Raw genomic sequence first — 26,010 nt, 5'->3', positions numbered from 1 at the left:
GACGACACTAGGGAAAAAAAAAACAGCCATCGTTCACAGTAAACACTCAGTGCCCTACTACTTCGGGCTGCCTCGCCCTCCTTCCCTCCTGCCTCAAACTGCCAAGTCCAAAGAACGCAGCCTACGCCCGATGAACGATTATCTCTCACTCAGAACAGGGCGGCACCCGACGACTCAGGAGGAAGGCACGTGCAGACTCCTCAACCAATCAGCTTCAGAATTGTATGCTGCGCTACAATTGGTTGAGATGTCCCTAAACCCCAATCCAAGATCACCTTACAAGTTATCAGTATTTCCTCATCGCAGACCGCTTACTGAATATGTTCAGCAGTTGGATTGGTTGTTATGCGACCCGGACGTGCTAAAATTACGGATAAATAACATCATCTAAACATCAACAGTCAATGACAGATATTTAGCCGAATTAGGTAAGTACAACACTGGTGGTTACGTATTTGGCAATAGACTTATCGTTCGGTTTCCTATGTTTCTTCATAAAAATTGTGTCTAGACATTCGCATCTAATCCAATTGTTCCAACTTCAACTGAGTTCATTGTGTGTCATGGTATACATATTGATTTTGGTGCCCGCCTTATAGGAGAGTATTGGCCATGATCTTTAACGGAATAGGTGCATTAGTTGCATAGAGTAGAGTTGCGTACAATAGAGTGACAGAGTGTGCATTAGCGTGGTTTATAGTGCAGTGGCTTGGAGTGGTGCAGAGTCGAGTATTGTAGAGTTCAGTGGCGTAGAGTGGAATGATGCAGAGTAGAGTGGCATAGAGTGCTGTGGCGTATGGTGTATTAGTGTAGAATGCAGTAGTACAGAGCAGAGGGCTCTAGAGTACAGTGGTGGAGAATGCCATGTTGCGGAGTAGAGTGTCCGATTGCAGTGGTGTGGAGTAGAGTGGCATAGAGAGCAGCTGCAAAGAGTACAGTCGTGCAGAGTAGGGTGTAGTGGCATAGAGCGCAGATGTTTAGAGTGCTTTGTGTAGAGGGCAGTGGTTTAGAGTGGTGTGGGTCAGAGTAGAGTGGGGTACAATAGAGTGACAGAGATTGCAGTAGTGTAGAGTGGTTTATAGTGCAGTGGTGTAGAGATCAGAGTAGACTCGAGTAGCGTAGAGTGGTGCAGAGTAGAGTAGAATATAGGGCTGTAGAGTGCAATTGCATAGAGTTGTGCAAAGTAGAGTGGCTTAGAGTACAGTGGTGTAGAGTGTATTGCCACGGAATGTGATAGTACAGAGTAGCATAGAATATAGCAGTGTTGAGTACAGTGTTGCAGAGTAGAGTGTCAGAGTGCAGTGGTGTTTAGTGGAGTAGAGTGACAGAGAGAGCAATGGAGTAGAGTACAGTGGTGCAGAATAGAGTGCATTCATGTATAGTGCAGTTGTGCAGAGTGCACTGGCACAGAGTTCATTGAAGTAGAGTGCAGTGGTTTAGAGTGCGTTGGGGCAGAGTGGCGCAGAGTAGATTCTTTCAGAGTAGAGTGCAGTGGCATAGAATGGAGGAGTTCAGGGTAGAGTGCAGTGGCAAAGAGTGAAGTGGTACAGAGTTCAGTGGCTTAAAGTAGATTGTTTCACAGTAGAGTGAAGTGGAGAGGTGAAGGTTAGAGTGCAGATGCTTAGAGTGGCATCGAGGAGTAAAGTGGTGTAGAGTGTCATGGCATAGAGTGCAGTAGTGCAGAGTAGATTAGCGTGATGTACATTGTATTGGTGTAGAGTGCTGTGGCATACAGTTAAGTTTTACTGAGTAAAGTGCATTAGCATAGAGTGTATTGACATAGAGTGCAGTGTTGCAGAGTGGCATAGAGTGGAGTTGTGCAAAGTAGATTGGTGTGGCCTAGAGTTGAGTGGTGTAATGTGCAGAGGCAGAGAGCGCAGTGGTGTAGAGTAGCGTAAAGTGCATTGGCATAGAGTAGAGTGGTGTAGGTTAGAGAGTTGTAGTGCAAAGTGATGTAGAGTGGTTCATAGTGGATTAGAGTTCAGTGTTCCAGAGTGCAGTGGCATGGAGTGGTGCAGAGTATGGTGCAGTGGTGTGGAGTGGTGCAGAGTTTAGTGGAATATGCATGGTGTGGTAGCACACTGCTATTACAGACAACACATTTTTGATTGAAATGACCATTACATTTGCACAGGCACACAGGTTTTCTAATAAAACTATACAGTGCACAGATGATCTATGGAAATTGCATCACCTAGTGTAATGATTTGTTTTAATCATATTAATATATTTGTTTCCATCGCAGTTCTTAATGAACAAAAATGCACTTCATTTGTGTTCCTAATTCCGATGTATTCTGAAATCCTTGCACAGCTCATTTATATGTTATGTGCTAGAAAAAATCTCTTTCCTACCCCCAGTGTCCAGCAAGATTGTCACATAAATCCTCTCATTCTGGAGTCATTGAAAGAAAAGTAAACACCAAGCTCCCAGCGAAGACAGAGCCTGACATTTCCCCTTGTTCTTTGAATGCACAGCAAATGTGATGAGATAAGAACAAGATTTTCAGGCCTGTTTACAGAAAGGGAGCCCTCGGAAGGATACTGTAAATAAGGTTTGGGGAAGGGAAGGGACAAACTCAAGTTGGACAGCCTAAAACAAATAAATCCAGCAAATTGAAAGCAATGAAATGTGAGTTACAAACCACAATGCCAATGGCAAGCAACAGGTGGAAGGGATTCGCATTGAAGCTCTATGAATGTACTTAAGGTGGCAGCCACATGATACTTTTCTGGGGAAAGTCCAGTATTTTAGCCCAGTCTGTATCTTGCAGAGGCTTGGGCACATCACTCTCCCAGGTAGTATGACCAGAAGCCCTGGAGTGGTCTCCATGTTGCAGGAAAGGTATGTATACTTATCTTATCAGTTTGCCACCAGTCCCTATGTTGTTGAGCTTCTGGCACTCCTCATGTAGAGTTGTTTCTAGGTGGCAGACATGAAATAGGGCTTTTAATGATTGTTTAAGGTGTTTGTAAGTAACAATTTGACCTGGGTAAAGATGGTAATCTACCACACGGGTTTGGAAATCTAGTAGCTCACCTTTCAAAAAACACATGGTCCGATTTTAGATGAGTGCCTCATGCCACAGACTGAGCCAATCTGGGCACAGCCGCCCTCTGTGAGTAGGAAAGCCTAGCAAAGTTAGTGCAGGAGCACACAGTTTCTTCGTGCCAGTGAGTTTAAAGGTTCTAGCAAGACAAGAGAACGATGTGCAGGATAATCCTGGATGGTGTTCTGTAGAATAGTCAGTAGGTAACGAGTAGTGCAGCAAGCCCACCTTAAAGTCTTTTCAGGTAAATACCATCTAATGCAAGGGGCCGGCAGACAGGCAGGGAGCTACCCGTTGGACCTGTGCAGCTAAAAAATAGCGTTCTAAGTCCGGCAGGCCTAATCTACCCACTGTCATGGGTAGCTTTAGAGTTGAAAGAGCTACCAGATGGCAACCCAGCAATCAAATCTGATTTGTGACATGTTTGAAGTAGGAATGAGGGGTGAGCAGGGGAAGGTTTACAAAATAATACAATAATCGGAGTAGCACACCATCTTCACTAGTGCCACGTGGCCCACTACAGAATGCAGAAGAGAAGACCAAAAAGCAAACTGGGCTCGGAGGGACGGTGTCACTCTGCCGAGATTTCCATCCTGCAAATCATTGGTGAAATGGTAGATATTAAAGAGTATCTGGTTCCCAGTTCAATCTGAGGTCTAACTGTGTATAAAGAGGAAAACAGTACCATATGTTAAAGAAACGCTACTTACATTTCAAAATCTTTCTCCTGTTCTTATATTTTTTTGTGCAAGTTACATCCCAAATATTTTTAAGATTCTATGTGTACTTTGACACTTCGGGATAAGCCAGATCACTGGTTTGGCTTTTGCTTAAGTGCAAAACAATTTAAAGACATGGACAGAGTGGGCAATTGCCTTGCACAACCTTGCAAGGGGTCTGGCCCCTGCTCACCCTTCACAAGCATGCAAAGTGGACCATTGCAGCAGAAGAGTTTGATAAGGTGGGTTAGTGCTGCTTATTCGACTACTTGACAGTGCCTGTTCGGTTTCTCTCCTGTCTGCAGAGACAACTCCCCAGGTACACAATGCCGCCTGATATTCTTGATGGAACTATTTTGTCTGATTTTAGGAATTGTCCCACCTTGTTCTTCTTTTCCTTATTTATTCAGTTCTTAGCAACAAACCTCTGAATCAGTTGCTGTGGAACTCCCATCTGAACTAGATTTCATCCTCCTCTTTTATTATCTTTGATTGGTAGTCCGGTCTCCCAATTCTGAGATAAATATAGAGTCCCGGACATACACTCAAGTGCTGTGAGACTACAGACAAGTTGTGGGAACCTCACATCCTGACATAAGGTGTGAGACTGTCGCCCACACCATCTGCTCTGCCTAGTTATGTTTTTGTTGTTGTTTTTTTTAGGTTGAAAGTCCATTGGAGGTTGAGGTGAGCCAGATGTTTTCGTTCAGCTTGTTTAAGCTAGCATAAGATTGCTGACCTTAACCCCTTCTGTGCCCAGGACGTAATGGTTACGTCCTGAGGCACAGTGCTGCTGTGCCCAGGACGTAACCATTACGTCCTGGGCACAGAGCCCAGAGGGAGCGCTAGCGCTCCCTCTGTGGGATTCTCCCCCTTCCCCCCCCCCCCCAAGGCAGGGATGGAAGGGGAAGACCTTCCCCTTCCACCCCCGGCCCCCGTGACATCAGCGTGCAATTGCGCGCTGAATGTCACAGGGCCTCCTCCCATCGGAAGAGAAATGCAAAGCATTTCTCTTCGATCACGTGGGGGAGGCCAAGAGGGGCTTCAAAGGGAAGGAAAGTTATTTCCTTCCCTTTGAAGTCTCTCTCTGCGTTTCAGAAGCCGGATTACAAAGCAATCCGGCTTTTGAAACGCCCACTAGACACCAGGGATTTATTTAAAAAAAGTGAAACTGGCATGAGGGAGCGACCCCTTGGGCAAGGGGGGCATTGTTTTGAAGGCCATTTCTGCCCCCAGGGGAGGCAGAAACCTCTAGGCACCAGGGATAATTTTTTTTGTTTGTTTTGTTTTTGTTTTTTCTTTTAGCGGTCAAGGGTCGCTCCCATAGGGGGCAAATTATATTTAGGCCATTTCTGTCTCCCTTGGGGGCAGATTGGCCTATTTTTATGAGGCCAATCTGCCCCCAAGGGGGACAGAAACCACTAGACACCAGGGAGTTTTCTTTTTTTGTTCGTGAATTTCACGTAAGGGGAGCAACCCCTTAGGCAAGGGTCGTTCCCCTGGGGGGCAAATTTATTTTAGGCCATTTCTGCCACCCAGGGGGGCAGATCAGCCTATTTTAATTAGGCCGATCTGCCCCCAAGGGGGGCAGAAACCACTAGGCACGGGAGATTTTTTGTTGTTGTTGTTTTACAGATGGGGAGCGACCCCTTAGGCAAGGGTCACTCCCCTGTAGGGGCAAATTGTATTTAGGCCATTTCTGCCCGTTTTTGGGGGCAGATCGTCCGATTTTAGGTCGGAAACCACTAGGCACCAGGGATCTTTTTTTTTGCACCGTCACGCAAGGGGAGCGACCCCGTAGGCAAGGGTCGCTCCGGGGGGGGGGCACATTTATTTTAGGCAATTTCTGCCCCCACCCCGGGGGCAGAAACTTCTAGGCGCCAGGGCTAATTTTTTTTGGTGTGTTTTTGTTGTGTTTTTTTTTTTTAAGAGATGGGGAGCGACCCATTAGTCAAGGGTCGCTCCCCTGGAGGGGCAAATTGTATTTAGGCCATTTCTGCCCGCTTTGGGGGCAGATCGGCCGATTTTAGGTCGATCTGCCCCCAAGGGAGGCAGAAACAACTAGGCACCGGGGATCATTTTTTTTTTTTGCGCCAATGTCACGCAGGGGCGACCCCGTAGGCAAGGGTCGCTCCCCAGGGGGGTTGAGGGGGCACATTTATTTTAGGCCATTTCTGCCCCCCCTGGGGCAGGCTGAGCTAGAAGCCAAAATCCACAGGTAGGCACTTTGCAAAAAACACCTCTGTTTTCTGTGAAAAAATGTGATGTGTCCACGTTGTGTTTTGGGCCATTTCCTTTCGTGGGCGCTAGGGCTACCCAGACAAGTGAGGTACCATTCTTATCGGGAAACTTGGGGGAACGCTGGGTGGAAGGAAATCTGTGGCTCCTCTCAGATTCCAGAACTTTCTGTCACCGAAATGTGAGGAAAATGTTTTTTTTTTTTATTTTTTTTTTTTAGCCAAATTGTGAGGTTTGCAATGGATTTTGGGTAACAGAAACTGGTCAGTGCCCCACAAGTCACCCCATCTTGGATTCCCCTAGGTCTCTAGTTTTCAAAAATGCACAGGTTTGGTAGGTTTCCCTAGGTGCCGGCTGAGCTAGAGGCCAAAATCTACAGGTAGGCACTTTGCAAAAAACACCTCTGTTTTCTGTCAAAAAATGGGATGTGTCCACGTTGTGTTTTGGGGCATTTTCTGTTGCGGGCGCTAGGCCTACCCACACAAGTGAGGTACCATTTTTATCAGGAGACTTGGGGGAACATAGAATAGCAAAACAAGTGTTATTGCCCCTTGTCTTTCTCTACATTTTTTCCTTCCAAATATAACAGTGTGTGCAAAAAAGACGTCTATTTGAGAAATGCCCTGTAATTCACATGCTAGTATGGGCACCCCGGAATTCAGAGATGTGCAAATAACCACTGCTCCTCAACACCTTATCTTGTGCCCATTTTGGAAATACAAAGGTTTTCTTGATAGCTATTTTTTACTCTTTATATTTCAGCAAATGAATTGCTGTATACCCGGTATAGAATGAAAACCCAATGCAGGGTGTAGGTCATTTATTGGCTCTGGGTACCTAGAGTTCTTGATGAACCTACAAGCCCTATATATCTTCGCAACCAGAAGAGTCCAGCAGATGTAACGGTATATTGCTTTAAAAAATCTGACATTGCAGGAAAAAGTTACAGAGTAAAACGTAGAGAAAAATTGCAGTTTTTTTCACTTCAATTTCAATATTTTTTTTTCAGTTATTTTCTGTAGGAAACCCTTGTAGGATCTACACAAAGTACCCTTTGCTGAATTCAGAATTTTGTCTACGTTTCAGAAATGTTTCGGTTTCTGGGATCCAGCATTGGTTTCATGCCTATTTCTGCCACTGACTGGAAGGAGGCTGAAAGCACACAAAAATCGTAAAAATGGGGTATGTCCCAGTAAAATGCCAACACTGTGTTTAAAAATTGGGTTTTCTGATTCAAGTCTGCCTGTTCCTGAAAGCTGGGAAGCTGGTGATTTTAGCACCACAAACCCTTTGTTGATGCAATTTTCAGGGAAAAACCACAAGCCTTCTTCTGCAGCCCCTTTTTCCAATTTTTGTGAAAAAAACAACATTTTCACTGTATTTTGGCTAATTTCTTGGCCTCCTCCTGGGGAACCCACAAAGTCTGGGTACCTCTAAAATCCCTAGGATGTTGGAAAAAAAGGACGCATATTTGGCGTGGGTAGCTTATGTGAACAAAAAGTCATGAGGGCCTAAGCGCGAACTGCCCCAAATAGCCAAACATAGGCTCGGCACAGGAGTGGGAAAAGGCCTGGCAGCGAAGGGGTTAATGTTTACCAAATTGTTTGCAGTGGGTTTTAATATGTTTACAAACATAATCAATTTTTGCTGGTGCTTTCTCTCCAAAGAAAGATTGGATAGATTTGAGTAGGAGTGATGGCCTTGACACAGTACTAAATGACATTAATTTACTACTGAACAAGGACGTAATGTGACACCTGAATGTAGCATACCAAGAGGCAATCTCAAAAAGACTACAGTGAATAAATAGTGCTATGTAAAAAATAATAAATAAATGCACTGGTAACATAATGGGGCGTGCGGCCTCTCTTGGATGTGCCTGTAAAACTGACATTCATTGTTGAATTGTCGTCCTGAATTTTTACCCTTTTTACAGTCCTTTCCAGAACTTGCCTCAATGCCAGGAGGTCTCCCTGATCAGAAACAAAGCATCAGGGGGAGTCTCATCAGAATCTTTCAAGATGTTTGTATTGCAATTAATGCCTGTAGCTTGTTGGGTGCTGAATTCTAGAGTGATCTAGGCAAGCTTGACCGCAATTTTCAGCATTGAGATGGGAAGTTAAAGCATAATATCCTTTGCATGCTTACTTACTGGAAGTATAGAGTCTGGAAAGAAGAGCATCATTATAATCCTGATCATAATGATAAAAAAAATGTTAGTTGAGTAAACATTTCAGTAGAAAGTTTTGTTAGAAATGCATAATAATCAGTAAAATATATGGTGAGGTTGAGATGGAAATGTTTGTAATGAACTAAACCAGATACCCCTAATTGAAATTGTGGTTGATTTTACACTTTTGAGGCTTTTGAAGCTGAATTTATGAAGTTATTGTGTCATATTGCCTAAGCCGAGTGTAGTCATTGGCTTACTCTGACCACAGTAACGCAGCTGCACATCAGACCACTCACTGGGCAAGTTGCGGAATAATTGTGTGCAGGCACTAATTTGTTCTCTTTAAAAAGCATAGCATACATATAATATATAACTGTAACTCCGAGAACAACTTGGACATAACAAGGAAGTCCATTTAATGAATTGGGTGAGGAGTGTACCTGTGCAATGTCTAACCTCTACACATTTTGCACTCATCTGACTGCCTCTGCCCAACTCTTTTGCACGTCACTTCCGCATTGTGTAACAGGAATACTGTTCCGCGCCATAAGTGGTGCAATTAGAAGTCAGACAGATTGAAAACACTACATAACCCCACCAGGGGCGCAACTAGACCTGAACTTCGGGAGGGACTAATAGGTCAAACAATGGAAGTGGGGTGACAGTTGAAAACAACAGGGTGGAGTTCTCCTTGGAACCAATACAAGAAAATAAATAAACTGTGAATTTTAAATATATTGATCAAATGTGATCCAATATTAACAAACATGTTTTAGTGGATTCAGCAATGTTTGTAGGCTATGAACAAAGATCTTTAAAAAAAAAAAGAAAAAAAAAAACCTAAAAGCAACTTTTGTACATTTCAACCCAAAACACTTTAGAACCAGTTTTGGCAAAGGTATTTCAAGACAACCTCTTGTGCCTCTTCTCCAAATAATGACTTCTGTGAAATGATGAGAGAATAGTTTCAATTTATTTTTCATAAAGACACTCTTGTCTGACTGTTGATCAAAGGTACGTTTTCTTTCTGCTCATTAGGACATTGCAACACATGCTCGTTTGAGGTTGTACACATATACTGGTCTAAGAACTTTGTGATTGGTGGGTTAATTTGATGTGTGACTGGCATGTTTCTGGTTGGATTCCTAATGCCTGTACCATTCCTCCTGAAAATTAATAAATGACAATCAGTATGCATTATTACCACCTGTTAATTACTCTGACATGAATGTGCGGTATTAAGTATCAAAATAAAATAGTTGTTGCCTCACCACACATCGAGCAGTTCTTATATGAAATGACTGAGCTATATCTAGGGAGGAAGCTACCAGGCCTAAAAATCCTGACAAAAAGGCAGTTACTGTGGAATAACTTTACAACACATTTCTAGCATGTAAAGGACATTTATATTCCTTCAAGCTCCAGAACATATAGAACGTTTGTCTGATAGGTAATATCCAACAAAGAGGTCACTCGAACAGAAACATAAATGGTTGTTTTAATTTTGTTCTGAAGCCCCAGCACAAAGTATGAAGCCTACTAAAATATCAATACTGTGCAGAGACAATGTGCATTATAAAATGTAACGTGTCCATTATAAAATGCAATATTACACATTTCTCCAAGGTTCCTTGGAAAGGAATGACCAGATTCTCTATAATGGTTGTACATGAAGTCTATACTATTTACAGCAATAAGTCTGGCCCGGGTAGAGAAAGAGACACACTTGAATGGGCCACAAGAGAAACAAGGTAGACAACATGCAACCAGTTTTACATAGTACCACAGGAACAAGCAGTAAAGTAGTGTGTTCATTGTGCAGTGGGGTTGTTCTGCTAACATCTGACACCCAGTGTGAGATTTATGCTGCTTTTGAAGAACCCAGGCTTACATTGGCCACAGAATATGATTTCACAAGCTTTTTACAGCAAAGCTGCAGTAGTTTGAAGAGGCAGGACCCAGCAATGCTAAATCTACACATGGAATGTGCTGGTGTACTGCCTCTGCACTGGTACCATCCTGTCTTACAATGTACCCTGAGAAAATGATCATAGCTGTGTTTCCTTTAGTTAGGAGGGGGTATTCCTCTCATTAGACCTAAATTATAGGTGGAAGCTTCATATATGTGAGCTAATTCCCAGTCTACCTGTAGGTCAGGCGCCGACCACCTGAGGTATCCCTCAGATGAGAATGTGCCATCTCCACAGGAGAAAAGCCACTATCCATCATTTGTCCTCAATTTCGTCTCAAATTTGCCATCAGCACTTCATTAAGTGCCTGAAGGCACCCACTAAAATACAATGAAAAACTATACATGCACGATATGACAGAATCTTTCATTCTGTCTTTTTTGGTTGAAGTTAATGTGCGTACTGTGTATTTGTAGATGTAGGATATGAAAAGTAGGCCTTTTTACTCTACTGATCCATCACAGCCCACCACAGCCACCAATACAAGTTACAGTGTACTGTGGTGTGCAAATTGCGAATCAGTAATTGACAATTCTGTGCAGTAACAACTCACCCATATCATGTAATTAAAAGTTAAACCCCACAGAATGGGAAATTACTATTAGGGCCCAAATTTATCTAATGGGGTTCCGTATTGTATCCTCTTTTCAGTTTGGTTTAATGAACACATTTACCAACTGCTTCCAGTAGGTGGTAAACGTGTGCAGTGTGTTGTGGTAAAAGTGTACAGGGGGCTGTTTTAAGGCAGGCTAGACAGAAGGGGTGAGAAGGGTGAGGAAAAGATTTGATAATGTTGGCTGTAAGGGGAGCATCTTCTGCCTTGTCTGAGGTTTGGGAAGGTGGCATAGAAAGGGTCCTGGCTTCAGTGTATCCTTTTCCGACAGTGATCATAGCTGCTGAATTTTCCGATTGGTAAAGTAGGATTTGTTGTTTCTGCATCCAGCTAATCTGGGTGCAGGAACAGATGAGAGTTCTGTTCTGCGCAGTTTCCAATCTGTGCCCATGCCTTTTTTAGCCATCTTGAAGGTGGGCCAGGTAGGCAGACAGAGAGCAACACCATAAGAAGCAATGAAAAACACTCCTCTACCAGTAAATAGATTTTGGATGAACTCAGTGGTTGAGGGATCTATTGGGAATGACATTCCCAATTATATAATTTTTACAATAAGTTTCCATATTCCTTAGACAGAAAAAGCAACCATGACATAACAAATACCACCTTAACGTGCCTCTGGCTGCAAGGAAAAGAGGGAGGGTCTCCTGTTCTGTGAAGCAAAGTGAAAGCCATGTAACAAAAGAAGGAGCAAACCTACTTGCCAGTTTGCCTGCTACATGAAATACATGTAAATATGTGCAGTTGGGTAATCAGAAAATCTAAAAGGTACTTGGGAGCCAGCATATGGCTTTAGTTGATGGAATCATTTTAGGCTTCATGGTGACAAATGTTTATTGTTTTTGAGATGCAATGTCAGGGAGATATTAGCTATGTTCTGGAGTGTGTCCTTCTAATGAAAACTTATTAAAGAAGGCTTACACAAGGTATCGTCTGATTGCGTGTTACTAAAAAAATTATATTTTTAACACACTTGGGCAGATTTGCTAATAATTTGAGCAGGTTGAGCTGCATTGGCATCCCAAAAGTGACACAAACCAATGTAAACAATTGATTTGGAATTTACTTTCCAGTGCAAAACTTGATTTGCGCTGGAATGTAGGCCTAAAGTAACACCAATAACTCTGCTTTGCATCTCGTTGGTGTACCATGGGATGTACATGGATATTCTCATGCACCCCTCCCACCCCCCCCATGGTTTATAATGCAAACCCCTATATTAACATTTGTAGACAGGGCTTTGCGCAGAAAAATAACACATTTTTGAGGCTGGTTGTGACTTGGAGAAATATTTTTATTCCCCACTTTGCATGCATGCTGTACTGTACAGTACATGTACAAAGTGGGGAGAGTGTTAAACTATGTCTAAGTATAGTAATTGGTAGTGGAAAAGTACAATTCCTGTGCAAGCCCTATATTTGCCAGAATACACACACCCTTGTACATGGGCAAGGATGTATGTTTGCATTAAGTGTAGAAGCACAAGGAGAGAAGAAAACAGCACCAAATCTTGGCCGATAAGGCGCTGTTCCCTATAATTTATTAGATGTAGTGCTATTCTACTTTCTCCATTTCATGCAGCGAAGCAGAACCTTGTTGCTGCGTTGCATAAACTGATTGTAAATCTGCCTCCTAATCTCTGCACATTTTGAGGCAGCCTTTTTTATACCATGTGTAATTTACACAGAAACTTGCATATTCACAGTGCTTTCATTCACAGGCTGGGACTGCAAAGCACTATAAACATAGGTCACTATTCTAGCATGCCCAACAAAGGATTCAGTTGTGTGACCGTGTGGTTACACCCAGACATCTGCATTGACACCATTACCAAATCCAGCTTTCATAGCCTAAAAAAAGCTTTTCCCCACAGATTATTCTGACATTTATTTTTAAATTAAGGGTTGCTTTATATTTTGTAACCATATACCTGAAGATGAAAGGGTGGCAAAACAGTTGCAGAATAATTTGTCTCTGGCCCCAGCGGCATTCCACTCTGGATCAGAGTTCCCACTGACTTTTGTATGTCCTTCCAGTACTTTGGACATATTGGGAGGCTGTCATTGTGGCCCCTATCTCCTGCTTAGCCCAGCACAGATCAGATAAAGATGTGTATGTGCACTGGAAGCTGCAGCAGCCTGGGATAGGGGACACAACGGGAGGGGCTGAAGCCCTTTTAGCCCAATGGGCATAGCACCCATGAACCCCCACATATTATTCGCATAGCCGCATCAGTCTGCTACTGTTATCAGGTATTTAGGAGGACATATCTTCCTCCCTTACCTTTTAAATGTGATTAGAAGAAGAAATAGAAAGGGGGACCAGTTGTACAATAGCTGACATAGACTGAGGAGAAAAAGCTGCAACAACAGCAGGGTCAAAGGAAGAAGAGGAAGGGAGTGAAGAGTAACAGAAAACTGGGGCATTAGAAGAAATGAACTGTTCACCAGAGATTTAGGTATCTTTTTCACTTTCTTCTGTAGTGTCAGCATCTGGGACTGGGGAGTTAACCTCAGATAGAAGTTTACAAGAGTTTCCATGCAGAGTCCTGAAATATGAAGAATTCCGGGTAACTGAATCTTTTTCATCAGGATGTGATCATCAACCCAGAAATGTTAGGGTCTCCATATGGCTTGGGGTCAAAGGCTGGGCCACCCTTGCCACTACCATGGGATCTGATGAGCACTAGGCATCCTTGTATGTGTTGCGTGCGTCTGGCTTCTCAGTGTTGGTTTGCACATTGCTGCATCTTTTCTTTTCCTCGTTATCTAAATGTTGTATCTACAGAGGTATCCCATTGTCTGAGTTCTCCACTGCATGAGAGAATGTAGTTTGAATATTTCTCCCAAACATTAGCTCAGCAGGAGGTTTGCCTGTGGGCTTTTGAGGAGTGTCTAGAGCATTTTGACAATGTTTCTGAAATGGAGTAGGTGGTGGTCTTCACTATTGGAAGCACTTTTTAAAGTGTTGCCATAAATCACTGCACGTCAGTTAGCTTGAGGCCACAATGGTGTTCTTTTCTGGTGCTTGAAACCCAAGCGATCAGCACACTCCTTAAACTCTTCTCCTGAGAAAGGTTGGCCATTGTTTGACTTCACTGTTCTGATAATACCAAATATGGAACAGGTCTTATGGAGAACCACTATGGTTATTTGAGAAGTAGTGCTAGTGTTGGATTTCTCCTCCGGATATTATGAATGCTCATCGATGACAACCAGCAGATGTTGGCCGGTTGCAAAAAGACTGAAAGAAATCACCGCCACCTTGCTCCACATCTGTGTTGTGACATTGTAGAGGCAGAAGTAAGTATTCCTTGCTCAAAGTCTGGCAGTCATGATATTCTTTTAGTTTCTTTTCAACTTGTTTATCTAGTAAGGAAAGTTTCAGGCTTAGCAGACTTTTAGTAGCTACTATGCCCCAATGGCCTTTATGATCAAGATTGATCACATGGTCTTGTATGGATCTTTCAGTCTGCTTTGTGTTCAAGAGAAGCTCATAAGTTTCTACATTTTAATGACACCAACACACAAGGTAGTAGGGTGTTGTAGCAAGGCCTGTGTTCTATCCTGGGGTATTTTTGGTTTGGAACTGCCAAAGATGGCTAGTAGTACCTAGTGGTCCGTTGACACAGTAAATGATTTGCCATAAAAAAAGAGATGAAAATGCTCATAGGCCTATGTCACTGCAAGCCTCCTTTTCTGCTTGTGAGTAGGCCAACTCCAGCCTGTGTTCCTGCAACAGTTGTTTTTGGTTTTTGGCTTTGGGTAATCGTCTCTTCGTGACAGAATTGCCACTGGGCTGGCATCTACGACGAGCTCAATGTGAAGAGCTGGATCAAAGTAGGCCAGGTTTTCATTATTCATAATACTTGCATGAATGCCTTTGAAGTCATTTGACTATTATACTGTTTTCAGGTGGCAGGGTTAAGGCAGAGAGACCTAGTCAGGGTTAAGATGCATACCATCTTTGTAGAAGATATGACCTTAGAATTTTAAAGATGACACCAAAAATTTAAACTTTTATTTGTTGAGAGAGGTGGGCATCTTGTAACGCCTGGCAGACTCTTAGTAATGTGGCGCCATGTTCCTTCGGTGACTTTCCAAAAACTAGAATGTTATCACTGTCATTGAGACAGTTGAGTTACATGAATTCTTTTTCTTATTTCTTCCTGAAATACTTAGCCGTAGAGGAAATTCTGTAGTGAGTAGCAAAAGTTGTGATATACTTCAGCCTTTTTTTTTTCCTTTTTAACTGGTGAAGCTTTGTTTAGGCTAGTGAATACACAGGCGCTGTTAAACTGATGTACAATGTCTGGAATTTGGGTGCTATATGCGTCTTTAATTTAATTGCTTTCTTGGATTGACACAAGCTAATACAGATGCATATTTTACCACCTGCATGTCTTTGGTATGGATGATACCCATGGGTCAGTCCTACTACCAGTTCAACAATGTCTTTGTGCACTAAAGTCTGAAGTTCTAGTTCAGTTTGCTTTTAAATACTAAAAGGAAAGTTGCAGAAGTGTTTAGCCACTGGTTTGATAGTTTCATCAATATGGTGTCAAATTTGAGGATTCTATAATTTACCAATAAGGTTGAATAAATCTGGAAAGAGGCTTTTCAAATAGACTGTTGTAGATGAAATGTATCCGGTTTGACAGAGAACTTTCAAAAGCTCCAGTTTTGCTGTAGGTCTGAAGCGTAAAGGGCACTCGTACCAGCAGCTCCAGTACTTAACCATCAGTCTTGAGTGAATACATGTTGTAAGTAAGATGAGACAGAACACACACCCATGCACTTGAGAGATCTGTGGAACCCTTTAGCACAGATGCACAAGTCGGTGACTTCCATACTGCATATATTCTGCAGTTCGCTGACATCTGTGTCATTCGTGACATTAATAGTGGTACCAGTGTCAACCAGGAAAATAATATGGCTACCATTCACATTTAAATATCCATAACAAGTTCAGACCGTTGTGTACCCACCAGTCATGATGCTGCCCCTTATTGAGATTGAGAAGACACAGACTTTGCCAGAATTTGTCTGTTGATGTTAGGTCGTCAATTAATGGAGGTTGTGGTGGTGCAATGATCTCTGATTCGTTCATAAAAGTGACCATCACATTTTTGGGATGATGGTGACGTCTGTTTTGGCATATTAGATAGAGCTCATTGTTTCTGCTTTACTTCTCTCCTTGCTTCTGCAAATGGGTTGAAATTGTCCAACCTTGCTGCATGTGTGACACATGCTACGTGTCACATGTCACAATGCTGTGTATGGAGAGAGGGAACCACACCAGAAACAAGAACCTTTTATATTTACTTTCAGGAATGCATGTCATTGCAATATATAATAAAGGTTTCTCGACTTCAGTCTTTATCTTGTGACAATTTTTTATCTCAGTTTGGAATGCCACAGTAGGGGACGTTTGAATAATGCTGAGAATGTCTTCACACTTTCTAGGTTTGTAGCAGATTTTGTGTGAACATGGAACACTTGCAACCCGCTTTGATTTGGATCAGAAAGCCTCCTCATTGCTATCATCAAAATCACAGTGATGCACATATTCCTTTAGCCTTGAGACAAGTCTTAGCTATCACACATCAATTCTGTGGTGTTGACCTAAATAGGGAGTGTTTTAATTGCTATTTCTGTTTGGCAAGATGTATAGAATCAGATTGCCTTTTAGACTTTTTCATACAACAATTTTTTTTTTTTTGTATTCCTCTTCTAGCTGATGCCACTAGTATCTTGGGCAGTGCAGTGCATTAAGAGGCAAACCAGGCACCTTTTGTTCTCAGTGCCAAGGGGATCCTCTGTACATCAAAGTGTTTTATCCAGCGACACCCTTGGAGGCAAGTTTGTTGGGACTAGTTTAGCTGAAAGGCTGTTGTATTCCCAGCGACAGTGATTCAGGTGTGCTCTTCACCTTGGATATTGACGATTACATGAACTAGTTTTTCATTGTCTGACTATGTGACCATGCTGCAGAGTATGATGTATGTTGACGGTTGTCATGCAAATGTGATTCTGAAGTTGCAGCACGTGGTTTCATCTCTCCTCATCGCCATTATAGAGTTTGTCAGCTTACTGTGACATAGTTGCATTCAAGCTTCGGCTCACTCATCAGACAAGTCATGGAAGTATTGATGGCAGTTCCTTATTAGCTATGATACGTGCAGCATACATGCAGTCTCTACGTGTAGTTTAGAGAAAAGCATGAAAAAGCTACTGAGTCCATTCAGTGGCACTAGTGAGGAGGGTATCGCTGCATCTGACCTCTGCATAGTCCATGCTGTTCTGATTGGCGCTGCTTAACTCTCACACATGTAATATCCCCAGCGTGGCACAAGAAGAAAACATTCTGTGCTGTGAGGGACGCGGTTGGAAGTCGGGAAGAATGAAAACACTACACCAAGTAGTAGATCTGTGAGAAGTTTTATTGTAGTGTGAACCATACATCTAAGGTGATTAAGTACTTCACTGAGTGAGTATAGGTTGATACAACTTTACAATGATGCTTTTAGAAATAGGTGCAAGAATATTCTCATTACAGTTACCTTTTTAAAAACTAAACACATGACACATTGTCATAAATACCATGTTCGAAATGTATGGGATTTGAGCCCCCCCCCTTTTTTATGCTCCATGCCTGGGGTTTGTCTAGGTACGAGGATGACTTAATTCCCAGATGTTTGCAGCCCTGCGAAAGATTGGGAAAGGTTTTTAAATGGAGGACTTTCCAGGAGAGTGTCTGAACTCTGCAATGAGTGAAGACCTCCAGAAAGTCATTTTGTATATGCTGTAATTCGAGGTAGCAGTGTCAAAACCTTTGTACACAACAAAGCTCAGTTTGAAAATTCACCTAGCTTCACTGGATAGCCGCTGAAGTTTGATGAGTACAGAGGTGACGTTTTCAATGTCTTGGTCCTGAAACAAAGTAGCTGATAGTGTACAGCCACTTTTAGAGGTGCTTGGTGTTTCTTAGGAAGTGGAGAGAAAAAGGAGATTCATATTTAAATCTAGGGCTTACTATTGGCCCAGTGGTTTAGAATTCAGATTACCAGAAATAGGATTTAATACCCTGTCAGAGTTTGCGGCGGGCTTTTTTGGCTTGGAAGTTAATTTCTGCTTGTAAATTGCTCCTTGTTTGGGGTGAAACCCAGGGATTTGGTGCAGTCGGTAAGTGGTAGCTTGTAGTCGGGGATTTGAAGTGAGACAGCACCGGAGCAGGGTGGCTGGGTAATTTTAGAGTGGTAGCAGGAATTAAGAGAAACTCTTTCTTAGATGATTCAGTTTGAGTTGGTGCATTGATCCATTACTGACTATTTTTTTAAATCTGAGATGGAAATAAGATGTGGATGAAAGGCACTTTCAGATACAATTAAGCATTATCAGCGTATACATGATATAAGATAAGTGACTAAATGTAAAGACTGAATCACCGTCTACAACCATTGCCATCAGCTATTTGAAAGAGCACAATGGTTAACCTTCTCAGATCCTACTGACAGGTCTAGCAGGATGAGGAAGCGTGTCTCCTTAATTTAGGATGAATAGCGTATCATCAGCTACTTGTAATCATACACAAAGCTTCCCAGTTAAATAAAGTTGATTTCAGGATTCAGCGAGATAATTGTAGATGTGTTCCAGTGTTGAGTATTTTCTCTTAATTGTAAGTCTTTCCACAATTCTGTACACAACTAAACAAAGTAAAGTTTCCTAGGTATCATTAAGGAAAGTTTCAGTTTTCTTAAGGACAGAGGCGAGGATTATGCTCAACTTTTTTTTTATTTATTCAGCTCAGCAGCCTTAGTACCAAGAAACAACATATGAGCAAAGAACCACTAAACCCATGAGTCCAAACCAGAAACAAAGTCTACTAATCATATGCCTCACTTGCCACATTCCCAGGAACAGCACTTCCTCTTTCTTCAAGCAAAAAGTTTCCTCTGCAACTATTTAGTTACTGATGTTTTTAAATGTGTTTATTAGGTTTTCCTTGTAGCAAAAGTTACATACACTATAATGACACTTCTTAGCAATTTATACCATGACATATTTTGTCACTGATATTCCTGTTTTTCTTCTGAACCTATGAAACAAAGATCTGAAAATTACTACTCCATGAACTGAATCCTATGGTAGAATAGAAGAGCATACTGTTCAGTACCATATAAACCAGAAAACAGGAAAAATGTCCCAAACAATTGATCAGAGAATAACAATGTTACAGTTAAATTGTAACAGCCCAGAAAGGGGTATACATATCTCAGTGGAATAAATTACTCCAGTTGTACTAGTGACGATAAGGACCCATTTTCTTTTGGGTGGGATAATAGTCTCCTCTCTGTCCTTAATAAAATGTAAACTTTCCTTCATGACCGGTATGAAATTCGAACATTCTATGTCGCGACCACAGGCTCAGATTATGCTTGGTTAAATCTTGCAGACTACCAATGATGCCAATCCCATCACTGAATTGAAATAAAACTGTTTAAATGTGGATTTGAAGGACCAGTCAGCCGTGCTCAAGATAGCATCCTGGTGACCCCAAGGGAAGAAGCTTTGGAGGCCAAAGCCCCCTTGCAGAGTGGGTGCCAAAACCTGAGGTGTTATTTTCCACCTCTGTAAAAAATCAACCAACCCACCTAGTGGTCATAGGGTAAGACACAGGTTTGAAATGTTTCTTTAATGAGATCAGTAACTGTCTAGTACCGGGCAGGTCTGGCGTCTTCCGTCAATGCCTCATAAGCATTATTGCGCCTGACGATGCACAATTTTGGACAACCTAGAAAAGCTTGGTAATGAACTGTCCTAATATTAGTCTTGGTAATATGAAAATTGAAGATATGTCCAAAGCTCTCACATTCAACACATGCTTGCACAGAAACATTGGTAGCTTACTGTAGGAAGTTGCCTCTATATATACTATCTCAAAGTGAGAGATAGTGTGCACAGAGTTCAAGGGTTCCCCTTAGAGGTAAGATAGTGGAAAAATTAGATAATTCTAATGCTCTATTTTGTGGTAGTGTGTTCGAGCAGTAGGCTTATCAGAGGGTAGTGGCAAGCATTTGTTGTACACACCGGCAATACATGAGGAACACACACTCCAAGACTTAACTCAAAGCCAATAGTTTTTATGTAGAAAAATATATCGTCTCTGGCTACTCACGGGATCGCACTCGCCGGGAAGTCCTCCATGTGGTGTTAGTTCTCTGGATCTCAAGCCGTGGGTGTTGGATGTAGAATGTGAAGTCTCATGCTTCCGGCGGGAAGAGTGAGGACTTTGTAATTGTAGAAAAGTTGCAAGTTTGTTGCTGGTTGTTGAGCAGAGCCGCTGCTCACAGGAGTTTCTTGGTCCTGGGATTCAGGGCAGTCCTCTGAGGCTTCAGAGGTCACTGGTCCCTGTTGGATGTGTCGCTGGTTGCAGGTTTTCAAGTCAGGAGACAGGCCGGGTGGGCTGGGGCCAAAGCAGTTGTTGTCTTCCGTCGTCTCTGCAGGGCTTGTAGGTCAGTAGTCCTTCTTCTTGTTTCAGGTTGCAGGAATCTGATTTCCGGGGTTCTGGGGTGCCCCTTAATACTAAATTTAGGGGGTGTTTAGGTCTGGGAGGGCAGTAGCCAATGGCTATTGTCCTGGAGAGTGGCTACACCATTTTTGTGCCTCCTCCCTGAGGGGAGAGGGGCACATCTCTAATCCTATTGGATGAATCCTCAAAACTAAGATGGAGGATTTCTAAAGGCGGGGATCACCTCAGCTCAGGGCACCTTAGGGGCTGTCCTGACTGGTGGGTGACTCCTCCTTATTTTTCTAATTATCTCCTCCAGCCTTGCCGCCAAAAGTGGGGGCAGTGGCCGGAGGGGCGGGCATCTCCACTAGCTGGGATGCCCTGTGGCTCTGTAACAAAGGGGGTGAGCCTTTGAGGCTCACCACCAGGTGTTGCAGTTCCTGCAGGGGGAGGTGAGAGCACCTCCACCCAGTGCAGGCTTTGTTCCTGCCCACAGAGTGACAAAGGCGCTCTCCCCATGTGGCCAGCAACTCGTCTGGTTGTGGCAGGCTGGCAGAAATTGTTCAGCCCCACACTAGAAGTCGGGTTGGTATTCAGGGGGCATCTTTAAGATGCCCTCTGGGTGATTTTTACAATAAATTCCACACTGGCACCAGTATGCATTCATTGTGCTGAGAAGTTTGATACCAAACTTCCCAGATTTCGGTGTAGCCATTATGGAACTGTGGAGTTCGTGTTTGACAAACTCCCGGACCATATACTCTTATGGCTACCCTGCACTTACAATGTCTAAGGTTTTGCTTAGACACTGTAGGGGCATAGTGCTCATTCACATATGCCCTCACCTGTGGTATAGTGCACCCTTCCTTAGGGCTGTAAGGCCTGCTAGAGGGGTGACTTAACTATGCCACAGGCAGTGTGAGGTTGGCATGGCACTCTTAAGGGAGTGCCATGTCGACTTAGTCATTTTCTCCTCACCAGTACACACAAGCTGTGAGGCAGTGTGCATGTGCTGAGTGAGGGGTCCCCAGGGTGGCATAAGACATGCTGCAGCCCTTAGAGACCTTCCGTGGCATCAGGGGTACCATTTACAAGGGACTTATCGGAGTGCCAGGGCTGTGCCAATTGTGGAAGCAAATGTACAGTTTAGGGAAAGAACACTGGTGCTGTGGCCTGGTTAGCAGGGTCCCAGCACACTTTCAATCATAACTTGGCATCAGCAAAGGCAAAAAGTCAGAGGGTAACCATGCCAAGGAGGCATTTCCTTACACTTACCTGTCAGTTCCTTCCTGGATAAAAACCTGTTATCCTGCCAGGTTTCAAATAAGCATAGAACTGCATTCACATCCCAAAGGGATGAATACCTGTACTCCCTCTGGGGATTTCAACAATCTTTCCACCCTGGAGAAGATGTCAAAAAGGGCGTGCTTTCTCACCGGCATCTCGTTGATCTGCTTATTGCTGGCCAAAATTGCTGATCTGCCTGTATTGATAGTACCGTAAGACACACCACTTAATGTTGGCTTGGATAAGAAATTTAGAAAATGTGTTAAATCTGTCTCCACAGGATGCAAACTCCATCCCAGACAACAATGGGACCATTTACTCCAAGCAGAACCAAATTATTTACTGGTGGAGTCTGCCCATGCCTTCCTACTGAGCTCTGAAACCTGCTCCCAAAGGCTTGGGGGAGGGGCGGCACCATCTCCTTTAATCATCAAATCCTTTATTGTGAGCGATCTACTCACAACCATAGAAAGTTTGAGAAGAATTTAAGCCATGCTTGAGATCTCCAAACTGGCGTATCTAGGACCAGGAATGTCTTCTGCTGTCTGACCTATGCCGTCAAACTGAATATCATGGAGAAGGGGTAGAAAGCATAGCCCTGTGGCAACTGATGGTCGATTTGAGACACAAATAAGCCCACCTAACAGGAACTCCACTTGGTCTGGTTATCTGGAATTAGGTCGGGCTTAGCTTCCATGCACTGAAATCTTGAGGTGCCTGGTATGGCAATACACAATGCGGTTGAACTTCCCCGACAGGTATTCTGCTGTTACTGAGATGTTGTTGTCCAGACAGAAGTGCCAGAACTCCTTTGTGAGATCTGCCAAGATCTTTGCTCTTGTACCACTGAGCCGATTGATATATTGAACCACAAAAATATTGTCCATGTCCATGTGTAAGTAACAGGGGAACCTTGTTCCTTTTGAGAGACCACATGGCAAAGGGTCCTGCGAGCAGTCTAAGCAGTTGATGTACAGCCCTCTTTCCTGCTGTGATCACAGAACTCCAGATAGGCTGGCTTGTGACTTAATCACCATGTCTGACGCCATCCGAAAATGGCCCTGCTGTTCCTTGCCATCATGCAGTCTAACCACCATTGGCACTCTGACCTGGCTTCCCCTGAGAGGCAAACATTTGCCACCTCTGTGCATGTGTGAAGTCATGAGATGCTGAAAAGCCCAGTAATGTAGAGGCTCGCAAAAAATCATCTGATGCAAGGAACCCTGAGACAAGCTCCTTAGTGTGTGTTTCAATTCTTTCCTTATCGTCCTTTTTCTATGAAGAAGCTTCAATGTCTTCCCCCTCAAGTGGATAAGGCAGCCCAAGAAACCTGTCAATTAAGAAAGATTAAATGTTCACTTCCGTTGGTTGATAAGTAAGCCAGGGTCCTGTAGGAGTCAACATGCCATCTCCACATGTTCTTGAAGGTGATCTGTGTCCTGGTCCTGTAACAAGAAGTCGTCCACCTAAATTATCACCAGCACTTCTCTGGATTGTAGTAACTCCACCACTGATTTTAACACCGTGGTGATGCACCAAGAGCAGAACAGAGCCAAACAGAAGCGCGACAAGCACGTTGACTTGTTGCACCCATTGGGACTGTAGAAATCTGCAATGAGGAGGTGATATTAGGTTTGTGAAATAGGTGTCCCTCAGATCTTTTCTGGCTCACATTAGTGTTTCTCAGGCTGAGCGAATGGCTAGCCACATGACTGTAAGAACAGCGGCAGAGAGTTGCCTGAGGCAAGGAGGATTTGAATGCCCAGTCGTGCTCAGCTAAGCGTTGGAGCACCCATTGATGCTGGGCAAGGAGTGTCTAGCAGTCGAACTCCACTCCACAAAACAAACTGAGCCTGCAAGGAATGGTAATACGTCAATAGCAAATAACGTACAATAGACCTGTTACTATATTGAAAATAACAGTTCTAGCACATCGTTATAAGAACATTCCCAGAGAATAGCCCTTATCTGGCTGTTATGCAGTGAAAAAAGAGGAAATGCTGCTACGTGGGTATGTTCTTATGTGTCGATTGAGGAATATGATTGGTGACCTTTGTTTCTGGCTTGGACTCATGTTTTTTTTTAGTCCTTCGCTCTGTTGTTGTTTGATGGTATTAAGGCTGCTGAGCTGAATACATGAAGAAAGTTGTGCATAACCTGAGCCGCCTATCCTGACATAGATTTCATGCGCACCACTCAGTTTGTAATGCAACGCTATGGAGTTTCTTAGCAGTTCTTGCTTTTTAAAAAGGCTCTATTACCTTACTCATAGATGTATGAAAGAAAAAAAGGTGCCCTTAATAGGAGGTTACTGTAGAATTACTTTGCGTCTCCACTTTTGTTGAATAAAGCACTAATACTTATGGCTTTCATTCTTTATATGCCTGTTCTTTCTTCTTGCGTTAATTATTTGTAGCATGACAACTCTAAAACCTGATTGGCGGTTCTCAAAAAACATAATTCTCTAATATTAATAGTTTCAGTTTTGGAACTGGAAGTTCAACAACATGCATTTATTCTTTGGTTTTTGTGAATGTGTCCCTCGTAGGTGAGGTTTGAGGCCAAAATCTGTTTGTGGATTATAGATAAAAGGGAAAATTGTTATAGTTCCCTTACCTTCTGGGAAATGTGAATCCAGAATCTGTAAAGAGCTAAATCCTCATGTTGTATCAGGTTTTTGTAAGTGAATTTTAATAATTTGAAGGAAAAAGCTAAATTCATTATTTTCTGATGAAAAGATTACTGTGTATGATTTATAAAGACTCAGATGCAGTTTAAGAAGTTAATAGTAATAACTTTAAACGTTTTTGTTTCTAATGAGGAGGGTTGTCAGGCAAATGGTAAACAAAGGTGTTTAAATTAATTATATATGAAGTACATTTCCAAAATGTTCTGTATTTCCTGAGTTGGCCATTGTTGTGGTGAGGCAATTTTCAAGCTGGGGTTTCTACACCACAACCTTTTGCAGTTGCTGAATGCTACCAAACAAGGCATGCACTTGTTGAGCCATTGCTAATTTTGTAATGCCCGTGTTGCAATGGTACATTGTAAATCTGAAGCTGAGATCCAAGACTAATGGTAGTTTTGTTTTTCTTGGTGTAAAAAGCCTCGTAGTGGCTTGTTGCCTAATTCCTTTCATCCACCCCATATGTTGTACTATCTGTTAATGTAGGTCCCAGTACTGATTTGTTTTCCAACGCTTGATTGGGCTAACAGCCTGATTATGTGTACTGAGAATCTCCATTTTACAGGGAGAATGAAGGGTTACTGATTTCTTGAAGCAATCCAAAACATTTTAAGTATACACCATGTTGCTATGCCTGTCAATGCTTGCACCTGATTTTAATGAGAACAACACTTTTAAAAAACATTATTTTATAAAGTGTCCCACAATGCAGGGAATGCAAAGCACTATGCTTCTTGTAGTATCAGTAAGCTGGTCCCCTGACTCTGCTGTGGGCCAATATTTTACTCTTTATGCTCCATGGGGAGATAATCCTCATTCATTCAAACTCTGAAGCAATGTCTACAATCATTTTAATGTTGAGGTCTCATATATGATATCACAGTGAAAGTTAATCTTCCCTCTCATTTGTAACCCACTTTCTGACTAGGTCCTTTATCTGATCTTTTGTTTACTTTTTAACTTGGAGGACAGGCTTATCTCACACTTTTTAGGTAGCAGTATGCCAAGAACAGAATCATATGGGGAGAATAACCATGCTGCGTCCCTCACTAGTAAAGCAAAGGTTCTGGCAAGTGTTTGCTCCCACATTTCTTGCTCCTACTTCACAATGCTAACAGTCTACGTTCTACCCTTTACATGGAAGTGAGGGCTTTAGGTACGAGACTGTCCCTTTTATGGTACACAGGTGTGTACCCCCTTCATGCACATGAAATTGGTGTCCAGACTTTTTGTTTTGCAATTCCATCACGCTAGTATAATGTGTACGAAGAGGCCTCTGCCTTTCTTTGATAATGTGAGGTCCAGAGTGTGTACTGAATCCTGGAGGGGCTCACAAAGCATGTCCTCACATTAGACATTTGACTATTGCTCATGACCACAGCGCATTACATAAAAGGGAGATGGTAACATACAGTGTTTTGAAAATCAGTGGTATGACCACATTGTCCCCCAGATCCCTAGGCAGTCTAACCTTCTACAGGGCTAGTGACAATCCTTCCCATCCCATAGGAAGCAGGCAGGCTTCCAAGAATTACATCCTCAGCTCCTCTGGTAGAAAGTGCAGACTTCAGGTGATGTCCCCACTCATGGGGGAGAATCGCTGTTAATCTATAAACCGTGCTGGTCAAACCAAAGCCTATCAAGCACTCTTCAGAGCATTTTCTTTCTTAGGCATAAAGAACTTAGAACTTGCAAAAAGTGGGGTGGTTTTGAATCTTAACTTTTGTATCCATTTTTCTGACATGAGGTATTTATTCACTGTCTA

At 42.7% G+C, this 26,010-nt stretch overlaps 1 protein-coding gene across 20 annotated transcripts in view; it reads left to right on the top strand.

Moving 5' to 3' along the window:
- Nucleotides 1–293: 293 nt before the first annotated feature.
- BLTP1 (bridge-like lipid transfer protein family member 1) overlaps nucleotides 294–26,010 on the top strand; it is a 1,779,540-nt gene continuing 1,753,823 nt past the window's right edge. For 19 of the 20 annotated variants that reach the window (XM_069242474.1, XM_069242454.1, XM_069242518.1 and 16 more), the window contains exon 1: nucleotides 294–428. The gene's annotated coding sequence lies outside the window, so the exon portion shown is untranslated. The remainder of the gene's footprint in view (nucleotides 429–26,010) is intronic. The other variant, XM_069242451.1, reaches the window with a different exon arrangement.

This window comes from Pleurodeles waltl, chromosome 1_2, assembly GCF_031143425.1.
Source record: "Pleurodeles waltl isolate 20211129_DDA chromosome 1_2, aPleWal1.hap1.20221129, whole genome shotgun sequence".
Classification (NCBI taxonomy): domain Eukaryota; kingdom Metazoa; phylum Chordata; class Amphibia; order Caudata; family Salamandridae; genus Pleurodeles; species Pleurodeles waltl.
The sequence above is the reverse complement of the archived record's forward strand: the minus strand, read 5'-3'. Positions and strand labels throughout refer to the sequence as shown.